This window comes from Vulpes vulpes, chromosome 5, assembly GCF_048418805.1.
Source record: "Vulpes vulpes isolate BD-2025 chromosome 5, VulVul3, whole genome shotgun sequence".
Taxonomy (NCBI): domain Eukaryota; kingdom Metazoa; phylum Chordata; class Mammalia; order Carnivora; family Canidae; genus Vulpes; species Vulpes vulpes.
In genome coordinates this window covers 67074987-67087012 of record NC_132784.1, presented here as the reverse complement: position 1 = coordinate 67087012, position 12026 = coordinate 67074987, and the positions used below count along the sequence as shown (strand labels likewise).

Genomic DNA, 12026 nt, shown 5'->3' with positions numbered 1-12026 from the left:
AGCTGATCTACCTGATGTCAGTGCATCATCATTCAAACCCTGAAATAAACTGAGTATTGATTCGACTAGTAACTATCTCCTCTCTCCAAGTAAATAAAAATAAATGGGAAGGGAGAGTGGAAGAAAAGGGGTTTCTGTGGCAACTAAATCTAAGCCAAAGTCAAAAGACCACAAAAACAAATCTCCAGTCAACCTAGGTCCAACTGCAGCAGGAAAAAAAACCCATTCCCACTGGTGGCACAATCAACCTCAAGGATGCTTAAGAAACATGGCATGAATCTACAGCAAACCTCTGATCGGTATGGAACCTGTGTTTCCGGTATGACTGACTTACAGCCAACATCTGTGGAGCAAAAAACAATACAGCCCAATCCTATTTGTCATTATAAAACAGCTTCACCAGCACAGGAACAATGGGATTGCTTTCTAATTTACACCAAACCAAGGAGGCAAGTCAAAGTAACCACTTAGTAAATATAAGAAACAAAGGTGTAACTACTTTATTATTTGGCAAGAGACTTCAGGCAAACTCAACCTGCAAAGGAACAAACCTCCCAGGCCAGTAGAGCCTCCCTGAGGAGCCCACTTACACCATGTACAATTCTAACAAGCTTTGTTACCTGGCCTCCCAGCCAAAACTGCATCCCTTTCCTAATTGCTACCTTTCCCTCTAAACTGCAAGTCCTTAAGTGCCTGTTCATGAGTGAATCCCTAATACAGTTCCTGGCAAAGTAAGGATTCAATCACTATATTTGCTGATCAAATAAATGAGGATTAGAAGAAGTTGGTAGGGGAGGGGTCGCCTGTCATTCTCAACAACAGCCATAGGGGATCCCTGGGTGGCACAGGGGTTTAGCGTCTGCCTTTGGCCCAGGGCGCGATCCTGGAGACCCGGGATCGAGTCCCACGTCGGGCTCCCGGTGCATGGAGCCTGCTTCTCCCTCTGCCTATGTCTCTGCCTCTCTCTCTCACTATGTGCCTATCATAAATAAATAAAAAATAAAGTTGTCAACAACAGCCATAAGCTGAATTTCAGGATGAAAGATTAGAAAGGCCTCCACGATTGTCTCCCTTTTATATATTCAGATACTAACATTCCAGTTGCTGAAAATTTGTATAGTTTTAATAGTTTTTAAACTAATATTCTTCCATTCAATAAACCAGACGATCTAAATTGTAAGTATGTGTGAGAAAAGGACATCTGCCTTTCTACTACTGCACCTCATCCCTCTCCGTCCGTCGCCCCCTCCAGAAGGAAAAAACACTCACCCATTTGGGCCAGAGTCCAGGGCCCAGAGGAGCCCCTTTTACTAGCAAGCAAGGGTCTGCGTTAAACGTGAAGCATGAAGTATGCCTCTCTCGCCTTCAAAAGTCAAAACTGGCAAACAGATCCTGGGCTAACTCTCTGGAAATAGGTCTTCATTACAAAAGAAAAAAAAGATAATGATGAAGCTGGCATCTAAAAACAGAACTGACAGCTAGCTGACTGACTGGATGAGAGCACTGGATATAAAACTCAAAAATCACGGTATAAAGTTATTACGCATAAGAGCAAACAACCCTATGGGGATCCCTGGGTGGCGCAGCAGTTTGGCGCCTGCCTTTGGCCCAGGGCGCGATCCTGGAGACCCGGGATCGAGTCCCACGTCGGGCTTCCGGTGCATGGAGCCTGCTTCTCCCTCTGCCTGTGTCTCTGCCTCTCTCTCTCTCTCTCTCTCTGTGTGTGTGACTGTCATAAATAAATAAAAATTTAAAAAAAAAAAGAGCAAACAACCCTAAACACCCAAGAGTGCTAAGTTTCAGCACAATATGGTAATGTATTTTCATGAGATAAAAGCAAAAAAGTTTCTAAATTATATCAAGCAATCAATTCATTTAAAATTTCTTTCAAAGGTCAGTCTTTAGGCACCTGAAAACAACATGTATACTGTCTCTCCCTACTACTAAGTAATCTCCAAGGCAGGATCTAGGGACCACAGAGACCGAGCTCACAGATCACCTGAAGGATTCTCTGACCCACAAGTAGTCACTAATATCTGTGGTCTTGCAGAGCAGTTCCAAAACCTAGCTATACTTCAGTTATTACCTGGGGACCTTCCAAAAAATATATTCTCAATACCACCAAAAATTTCCAGAAGTGGAGCCCATCATCCATGGTCTTAAAAATGTTCCAAATGATTCTAATGCAAGCCAGCCTACCCTCTATCTAGAACAGGGCTCCTCAGTTTCTGCACTATTAATATTCGGGGCTGGATAATTTTATGTTTCGGTGCTATCCTGTGCATTATAGGATGTCCAGCAGCATCCCTGGTCTCTACCCAAGTTGCACATTGCCCATCCCCACAGGTATGACAGGCAAAAATGTCTCCAGACATTGCCAAATGTTTCTTTGGGGGCAAATCATCCCTGAATTAGTTAACATCTATCTACAGTAAATTTAAAAAGCCAATTACTTGACATTCTTTAAAGAAGAAATAAGAAAGCTGCTTAGGGGATCCCTGGGTGGCTCAGCGGTTTAGTGCCTGCGTTTGGCCCAGGGCACAATCCTGGAGTCCCGGGCTCGAGTCCCACATCAGGCTCCCGGCATGGAGCCTGCTTCTCCCTCCTCAGGTGTCCCTGTGTCTCTGCCCCTCTCTCTCTCTCTGTCTATAATAAATAAATAAATCTTAAAAAAGAAAAAAAAAAAAGAAAGAAAGAAAGCTGCTTAAAGCTAAGAGCCCAGGCCTATTTCTTCAGTCCACCTGACCTAAGTAACTAACAAACTACTCTGCCCACATGGGGACTCAGATCTTGACTTATGAAGACCAAACCACAACTTCTTGTGCTTTTTATGAAATAAACTAAACGCTGAGTTTTAGGTGAGCAGATGATTAGAACTTCATTGTTACTAGCATTTATTCTTCTTAGGAGTATTAAAACATTGCAAAATTTTAAACCAATATACACTCATGCTGCCTCTCATATATCCAAAATATAAAACCGCAAGACACAAGTTCACGACAGTAACAAACTAAATACTGATCCTGACAAATACTGTTTTAAGGAAGAGATTCTTGCAACTAACTGCAATTCCAATACAAACTGGGGGGCGGGGACTTTTGTCTGCTATAAGCACATTACTTTTATACCAAATTGATGCAAAAATTATCTTAAAGAAGCAAATCTCATGTCAAACCTTTTTTTTTTTTTTTTTTAAGATTTTATTTATTCACGAGAGACACAGAGAGGCAGAGACATGAACAGAGAAGCAGGCTTCCTATGGGGAGCCTGATGTGGGACTCGATCCCAGGATCCCGGGATCACGACCTTAGTCAAAGGCAGACTCTCAACCACTGAGCCACCCAGATGTCCCACAAATCTTAATCTTATTACCATTCGTTTTCTGTCCAGCTATGGTCTGATTTTCATATTCTCAAGTACTTAATTCAAACTTGTAAGTTTTTGCATTGTCTTGCTACACTTCACATAAAAACTATAGTTTTCTAATCCAAAACAATCTTCTTCCTATTCTTAAGTTATACCAGCAAGATGCTCACTTCTACTTACAACTGCCTAAAAACATTTCCCCAGTGCAAATAAAGCAAGCCAGATCCCAAGCAATAATACCAAAGGACCGGCAAGCATGGTTTTGAGTACCAGGAAAAAGAGCATAGGGCAGGAATTTGAAGACTGAGTATTATGTGTAACTTGAGTGAACAGCATTTTGTTAGATACTGCAGAACTCCATAATCAGACACACTGAAAGGCAAAACAGCTTCCAAAGCATCCATGCAGGACAACAGTTATCTCCCAAACTGGTTTCACTGAAGTATATGTCAATGCACAGCAACCTTTCAAACCTCAATAACCCAGAGATACACTGAGAAATCTTGGAGTTGATATGGGGACCAATCACACTCAAGACCTAGTATCCCAAGGACAGAATCTAACCCAAGCTTTTGATGGGCTTTTCTTTATTTAACCTCTTAGAGGAAACATCCTAAGGCACCACCACTCATTTACTGCTCCCAGAAACATGTTATTTAATGAATCTTCAACCACCCCTCTTCTGAAAAAAATTAAAATAACTTCCAGTTCACTTTCTCAGCAGAACTAATGTTAAATACACAGAGCTGGGACACCTGGGCGGCTCAGTGGTTTGGCACCTGCCTTCGGCCCAGGGCGTGATCCTGGGAGTCCCAAGATCACATCCCACGTCCGGCTCCCTGCATGGAGCCCTTGCTTCTCCCTCTGCCTGTGTCTCTGCCTCTCTCTGTCTCTCTTTCATAAATAAATAAATAAATAAATAAAATCTTTAAATAAACAAATACACAGAGCTTTCTGAAGATAGTCACCAAGTCACAAACACTCATCTAACTTCCAAATACTAAACATTTAAAAACCAAAGTTCAAGCAGTAATAGCCACTAATTGCACTAAGCTGATCCTACAGGCCAGACCCCGTTTGTAGCCCATTTACTCCCAACACACTTACGAGACTGACACTATTACTATTATTGTCACATTACAGGGAACGCAGAGAGGTGGAGGCACTTGTCCAAGGTCACAGGGCTAGAAAGTGGTGAAGCCAAGACCTGAGTCCGGGAAAGCCTAACTTCGCAGTAAAGAAAGCAGAAACACCAGCACCTCTTAGGAAACATTTATTCCCGTGGCTGGAAATCCAGTGTCCCTTTCCCCACTTGCTGCTGCCTACCTGCCACATGACCTTGAGGACATAAATCAAAGTAAACTTCACAGGGTTACAAAGTGCAACAACATCCACGTTAACAAGGGCCGTGAGGACGAAAGGAAACCACCAAGTGCCCCTCCCATAAAAGCAAAACATAAACAAAGCTCCAGCCGACCCAGAGAAAACGTTAAGAAACGATAGGAAGCTGAGGCTGAGACGTCGGGACACAGGGTAACAGCCATGGGCTCATCTCGTGCACCTACAACCCACAGCGCAGGCTGCGAGGACAGCACGCCGCGCGCGGAGGAAAGCCCTCCGAGTTCACCACGGATGGGCTTCTTTAAGAGGAGGTGCTTCCAGCCGCGCGGAGGACCACCCCCCTCGCTCATATTCGCCAGGGAGGCGTCCGTGACCAGGTCTACATTCGAGTCACAACACCGGAGTTAAAAGCCCCGCTCGGAAGGCTGCGGAAACACTCCGGGCTGGGCTCCGCGTGTGCCGAGGGCTCTGCGGCGGAAGAGCAGAACCCCACAGAACTTGTTCCGCGCAGCACGGAGTCCAACAATGGCCTGCGCCAGTCTGCTGCGAGCGGCCGCCTCAACTTGACACGCTCCCGGGCCCGCGCCCAGAGAAGTTGTCCCGGCCGGGCGGGCGGGCGGCGGGGCCGCAGAGGGGCCGGGCCGGGCCGGGTGAGGGGCGCGCCCCGCCCGCCGCCGCCGCCGCCGCCGCCGCCGCCGCCGCGCAAGGCCGCGGACGTCAACCCGGGCGCAAAGTTCGCTGCCGGCCCGCGGCCCGCCCCGGCGCCCGGCCCGGCGAGGCCCCCCGCGCCCCGCGGCGGGCGGGCAGGCGGCTGACAGACGCGGGCGGGGACGGGCCGGGGAGCCCGGGCGCCGCACCTCCCCGGCCGCCGAGCGGCGAATTCCGGGGGGGAGGGGAGGGGGCCGGGACGCTCCCTCCCCGCGCCTCCGAGGCCGGGCGGACGGGCCTCGCCGCCGCCGCCCGCGCGCCGCGCGCCCCACGCACCCCGCGCCGCAGCCCGCTCCGCCGCCCCCCCACCCCCATTACCTGGAGGTGCCCGCGACCCGCCGCTAGTTGCGCTCAGGCGGGAAACGCGCTCACCGACACCATCAGCGAAGCGCCCAAAATGGCGGACGTATCAAGCAGGCCTTGAGTTCCCCCCGCCCTCCCTCCGGCCGCCTCGCAGCCAATCGCTGCCCAGTCTCCGCCCCCAGACCCGCGCTCATTGGCCTTCCTCTCCCGCCCCCTGCATCCTATTGGGTTGCCCCGCGGCCCGGTTGCGCCCACTCCGATTGGCTCCTGGGCCCCGTCAGTCAAATGTGAGGGAGCATTCTTTTCCCAGGGACTTGACGGATCCGGAACCTCTAGGACCCCGGAGTCTGGAGAAACAAATCAGAAACCCGGAGAAACCTGGCTGGGTCCCCCTAACGCCGTAGCAACAGCAGGGCCTCCGCTTGACGGATGTTTCGGGCCACCAATCCGATAGCCAACGCTGTTTAAAACTCGGTGGAGCCAAACCAATCCTGGCCGCGGAGCTGGGAGCAGCGAGAGGACCAATGGGGCGGCGAGGCGGGCGGGCGGGCGGATCGGCGGGCCCGGAGGAGACCCGTGATGACGTGAGCCACAAGGCGTTCCGGCGACGGGGCCCGCCCGAGCTGGGGAATTAGCTCAAATGGTAGAGCGCTCGCTTAGCATGTGAGAGGTAGCGGGATCGATGCCCGCATTCTCCACGGTTGAATTTTACAGAAGAAGTAGGGGGGTGCGTCTGTCCTGGTCCCCTTCCCACAAAGTGGTGGTCTTGTTCGGAGTTGAGGTCAAGGTGAAGGACGGGTGAGATCACCCCTGGGGCCCAGGTGAGGGGCCCGCGCCCCCAGTTGTGCCTGCATCCCCTGGAGGGAAACTGGCAGGCCGGGCGACCCTTTCCTTTTGTCTTACGAAAGGATTTACACTGGAGCCTCTTCCGAAATGCTCTCCCGGGCTCCCCATCCTGTGCGCGGGCTCCCCGCGGCGGGGGACGGGGGAGGGGGGAGAGGGGCCAGGACAGAGAAGAGCCTGCCTTGGCCCATCCTGGGCACTTTCCAATGACCTGTCTGGCTTCTAAATAGATGCGAGGCGCTGTCCCGAGTCCCGAGTAAATCGACGGGAGGGCGGAAGGTGGCGGCAGGGCTGAGAAGCCCAGGCCAGGTGAGGGTCCGGCGGAGCCCAGACGGAGCTGGGCAGCACGCAGCATCGCACACCCGCGAGTGCGCATGCGCTAGGGGAGGCGTGCGCTGCCCGCTGGGCAGCCCTCCCGGGAGCAGCTGCTCAGTGCCCAGCCTGCGTGGGCGCGTGGGGAGCAGAGGGTCCTGGCTCTGACGGGCGGACACTCCATGTGAGTAACAGGGCGCAGAGTGGTGGGGGCCCCTCCTGAGCAGGTGGCATTTCAACCCACCAACAGGAAAGACAGAGCCATGGGCTCCTGGGTCCAGGTGGCAGGGAGAGAGACCAGAGACCCGGAAGCCGGGCGTTGGAGAGGCAGGTGAGGAGGTAGGGTTGTGGTGAGAGAGGGACAGGGCAGGGACTGGAGGTGGCAGAGGTGGCTGCATGGTGCAGGGCCTTGGGGACAGTGCCACCATGCCAAGGAGAAACCAACACTCCTCAATGCCCAGACTTCACTTAGGCACCAGGCCTGGAGTCATAATGGGGGCTCCATGCAGGGAGGTTGGTGGTCTCCCAATCTTTGGGGCAGCTCATTCTAGTGGTGCTGGCTCGGTCAGGGATGGCCACTCAAGCTCAAGGAAGGCAAGGCATGGGGATCCCTGGGTGGCGCAGCGGTTTAGCGCCTGCCTTTGGCCCAGGGCGCGATCCTGGAGACCCGGGATCGAATCCCACATCAGCCTCCCGGTGCATGGAGCCTGCTTCTCCCTCTGCCTGTGTCTCTGCCTCTCTCTCTCTCTCTGTGACTATCATAAATAAAAATTAAAAAAAAAAAAAAAAAAGGAAGGCAAGGCATGGTTACTGTGGAACGTCCCCAAGCTGCATCACTGAAAAAAGTGACATAACTTGGCCACTGGGGGTAGGGAGGGCAGGACCAGTGGAGTTGGCCACCAGATTGCTCTCCAGATGCTCAGCATCTTTCTGCACCCATACCTTCATCCTTTGCATCACCCCCAGCTGGCCCGAGCTCCCTCCATCTCACAGGCTTAGGCTCTCTGAGTCCCCATGCCAAACAGCAGGGAGAATGAAACCTAATGGAGCTGAGTTCACCCCACTGCCTGGGAAGCTGGGCCTCTGGTACAAACATGCCCCTCCCCCAGCTCACTCCCTCAGCAGAGCCTGAGGCAGACTCTCTAGAAAGACTTTGTGGCCGGTAGCTCCAGGACAGTACAGTACTATCATCTCCATTTTACAGATTAGTTAACAGAAACCCAGGAAGCATTCAGACACCAGGTGTGGCCCATATCAGCTGAGTAAGCTTGGCTGGGTGATCTGACCTCTCGGACTCTCCAGTTCTTATCTGTAAAGTACCGCTAATACTGACTCACCTGTGTCCATGAGTGCTGAAGGGTGCTGGACCTCTAGGGAGGTAGCAGCCAAGGGCAGATGTTATTGCATTGATCCTGCTGCTCAGAGCCTCTAGGGGAAGGCCACTGGGCTCATGAGGAACATACACGGTCAAGATTGAAACCAGTTCAGGAGGTGTGCTGGCGCAGAGGGTTTGAGAAAGAACGAATGCACAGATAGCCTGGGCAGGGGAACCGCCTTGCCTGGTGGAGAGAACTGCAGAAGGTGGGAGCAGAATGTCCATTGGTCAGATGATCCGGTGGGGGTGACCCAGGTCTGGGGGAGGAGAGTGGGAGGGAACTCACAGAGGCATTGGAGGATAAGCCAAGTAACTTCGGGTTTGTGCTCAGAGACAGAAGTCAAGGAAAACCTTCTGAGCAAGAAGGGGCATGTTTAGGACTGGCCACAGGTTAGAAAGGACAGATTAGAGCAAGGGCAGCAGAGCTGTGCTACTGGAATAGCGCAGGGCCAGAGGGGCAGGCCCCAGGAACTAGACCTAGGAGCATGGGAGTGGCTGCAGGACACCCCTGGACAGGGGCTGGTGTCTGAGAAGGAGGCTGGGCGAGGGCTGGGACCTGCCCTCCAGAGAGCCTGCGGAGAGCCCAGCCACACACAGATCCCTTCACTCATTCATCATCAGAGAACTTGCCAGTACGTGCTTCAGGCTCTTCCATCCCAGACTCTGAGGAGGGTCACAGGGACATGTGCACTATAATTACATGAAATAATGTAGTACCTCGCCCAACTTAAGTGGGCCCCAAAAGTCTCCAATTATGATGAGCTAACCTAACTGGAAGGGTTGAAGTCCAGGAGGACTTCCTGGAGGAAGAGGAGGCATCTGAACTCAGCCTGTCCCCTGAGGGCCATAGGGAGTCATTGACAGGCTTTAAGCAGGAGAGTGACTTTGAACCTTTGCATTGGCCTCAGCATCCATCTAAACTTCAAAAAAAATTATGTGAATACGTTCAAACCTATTCAACAGTAGAGAGAAAAGTTTATGGTTTAATTTTTAATGTTTAAAATTTCAATCCACCTGGACTTAAAAAAATTATGTGAATATGTTCAGACTTATTCAACAGTAGAGAGAAAAAAATAATGAATGCCCACATCTAACTCTTGCCCCCTAATTTTGGGAACAGACACAGAGCTGCCAAATTTTAATTCTAGCAAGTAATGATTTTATTTAAAAAAAAATTTTTTAAGTAGTGATTTAAAAAAAACAAAACACTTCATACTATTGCCATGATTTCATAAAAGAAAGGACATTTTAACACATACATACCCTCAGAAAAAGGCTTTAAATTGAATAAGTTCAATTTAGAGAAACTGACTCCCCATTACCTTTCCTATTGACATGTCCCCAGGGCTCAGACCTGGTCTGAGGGCTAGAGTGAGGCCACCCTGACAGAGGTGAGCAGTGCCGGGCCAGGTCACCTGTGCAGCCTGGAGTGGGCAGGGCTGGGTAGGGGGCTCTCGTGGGTAGGAAAGGTCAGTCCATTTTAATGTTGTAAATTTAGTTGTTCCGTTTCCCTTATTTTTCTTCAATGTGTTAAGATTCAATCTAGGTTGTGGAGGAAGTGAGTATCTTGCTTCCTACCGAGGACCGTGTGACCCAAGGGTTAATAGAAAGGGGAGCCACTAGTGTTGCTAATGATCAAGGCTTCTGGCTTATAGAAGAGGAGAGGGCATCTGGGGAGAGAGAGAGAGAGGGAGATGTACTCAAAGGGATGAGCCAGCAGGGGCGGGGGTCCCCCTAGTGGGAAGCCTCCCTGGTAAGCTGAGGCTGAGGTCCAGTAAGGGGAGCCCATTGATGTGAGGAGTCAGCCTTGAGTGGCTCTCAAGAAAGAACCCTGCAGGAGCCAAGTGCCACCCAACTCCCCCCACCCCCAGGTGTCTCAGGGTCAGAGCCTTCCACACCTGCCACATCTGTGCTCCCCAGCGTCCGACCTGGCAGTGGATATGACCAAGATCTGGCCACATGGATTTTGTTCAAGCGCCCACGGCAGCTGGAGACCCAAGGGGGCTGCTGGGCCCAGGCCAGAGAGGATCTTCACACTAATATTCTGGATGAGGGTTGGGGGGCTGAGTGCAGCAAGTGCTAGGGCCAGTGGAGTAGTGGGACCCCTGCAGGACTCAGAGACAGGCGACAGGGAGTTAGTGGATGTCACTGCAGAGGTGAGGGGATTTGGAGGGAAGGTGGAAGCCCTTGAGCAGTGCCCAATTGTCAGTACTAAATTATTGTGTAAAGGAATGATTGAACAAATGAGTGGGAAAAAATCCTGGCTTTACTGTTTTCCCTTAAACCTTGGCTTCCTCAACTACAAGCTGGGGCCACAATCTACCTATCTGAGCTGTTGTGAAGTTTAAATGAATCAAAGCAGGTTCATTTCACTCCATTAAGACACAGCTCAGATATTGCCTCCTCTAGGAAGTCCTCCTGGCCCTCCCATCTGAATAGGATATTCTCTCTGGGCCCCAGGATATCTCAGCACAGAGCTCTCCCCTCAGCTTTGGAAACTGTCTGTAGCACCCTCAAGAGAGGCCCACATCTGACTCATCTCTGGGTCCCCCAGCATGCGGTTTAAGTACAGGGCTCTGCACATAGTGGGTGCTTAATGAAGGCTGACAGGTTCACTTAGAAGGTAGTAGTGGCCAGCAGGTCGGCCCCCATTCCTCCTCGCTGACCTCATGGCAGGAACGGGTCCGGCAGAGTGGCCTCTAGAAACATGCCCGGGATGCTGGGGGGAGGGCTAAAAGAGCAGGTCTCAACTCCCCTGAGCCCAGGCAGGCTATCACCAGGGGGCGGCAGCCCAGGCCACCCTTCACCCTTGCCTGATTCCCAGCTGGCCTAGGAGAACACATGAATGAAAGGGCAGGAGCGTGGGAGGGTGCCCTGGTGGACTCCCACAATGCAGCTCCTGCTTTGGAGTCAGCCAAGCCTCCCACCCCATCTGCCCGGGCTGAGATTAGTGCTTCCAATTAGCACCTCAGGGCTTGTGACCCAACCTGGAAGAACAGGAACCCCGAGTGCTTGGGAGGCCCCAAACCCCTGCAAGCAGCTCTCTGGGGGCAGGGGACCCCACCTCAGGCCTGAGAGCTCTGGGTTCACCCTCTAGCTCTGCTGGTCCTTAGCGGTGTGACCTTGGGTGAGCATGTCACCTCCCTGAGCTTGAACAGGTCACAGGTTCCATTTACTAAGGAAGTGCTACTTGCCAGGCCCTTACTGGGTAAGGCTCCTCTCTTGATAGGCATTATCTCAGGGAAGCCTACGACGGTCCTGAGGGTGGGTGACAGCGCCTTCCTTAACAGAAGCGGCCAGCTGGTGAAGTGGATAAGTTGTGAAGCTGGCCTTCCCCGGGCCAATCCGATGCCTCCTGTCGCAAAGGGTCCTGTAGTGTAGGTCCCCACCAGGACCGGACCTCCTGCACAAGCTGTTGCTTGCACTAATGGCAGGTCACCTCATCCTCTTGTCTCTTGCAGCAGCACCAGCAAGTGCACCGGCCCCCAGCACTACCAATGCTAACCATGACCTCAGGGGACTCCTGGGCAATCAGGGAGCGGGGGAGGCAGCTCCCCAAAAGTCTCAGGAAACCAGGCCTGGCAGGCTTACGTGCCTGATGTCCCCAGCTATGTCCCCTGGTCAAGCAGTCTTGGGAGCCCCGAGGGCCACCACCTGTCCCATCCTGCCTCCCCAGCACCGGGGCCCCAGGATCTGAGTGTTCTGGGGTTTCCCCATCCTGGAGCCTGTTACCTCCGCATTCCAGGCTGTGGGGGTTGGCCAAGGGTCCCATCTCCCG

The 12026-nt window shown here is 52.2% G+C and overlaps 1 protein-coding gene across 50 annotated transcripts in view; it reads right to left on the bottom strand.

Annotated features, from left to right (window-relative positions):
- PPP6R3 (protein phosphatase 6 regulatory subunit 3) overlaps positions 1-6241 on the bottom strand; it is a 144931-nt gene extending 138690 nt beyond the window's left edge. For 33 of the 50 annotated variants that reach the window (XR_012001648.1, XR_012001650.1, XR_012001653.1 and 30 more), the window contains exon 1: positions 5734-5856. The gene's annotated coding sequence lies outside the window, so the exon portion shown is untranslated. Of the gene's footprint in view, positions 1-5733 lie in introns of all 50 variants that reach the window. The other 17 variants (XR_003235835.2, XR_012001647.1, XR_012001649.1 and 14 more) reach the window with 3 other exon arrangements.
- Positions 6242-12026: the final 5785 nt, after the last annotated feature.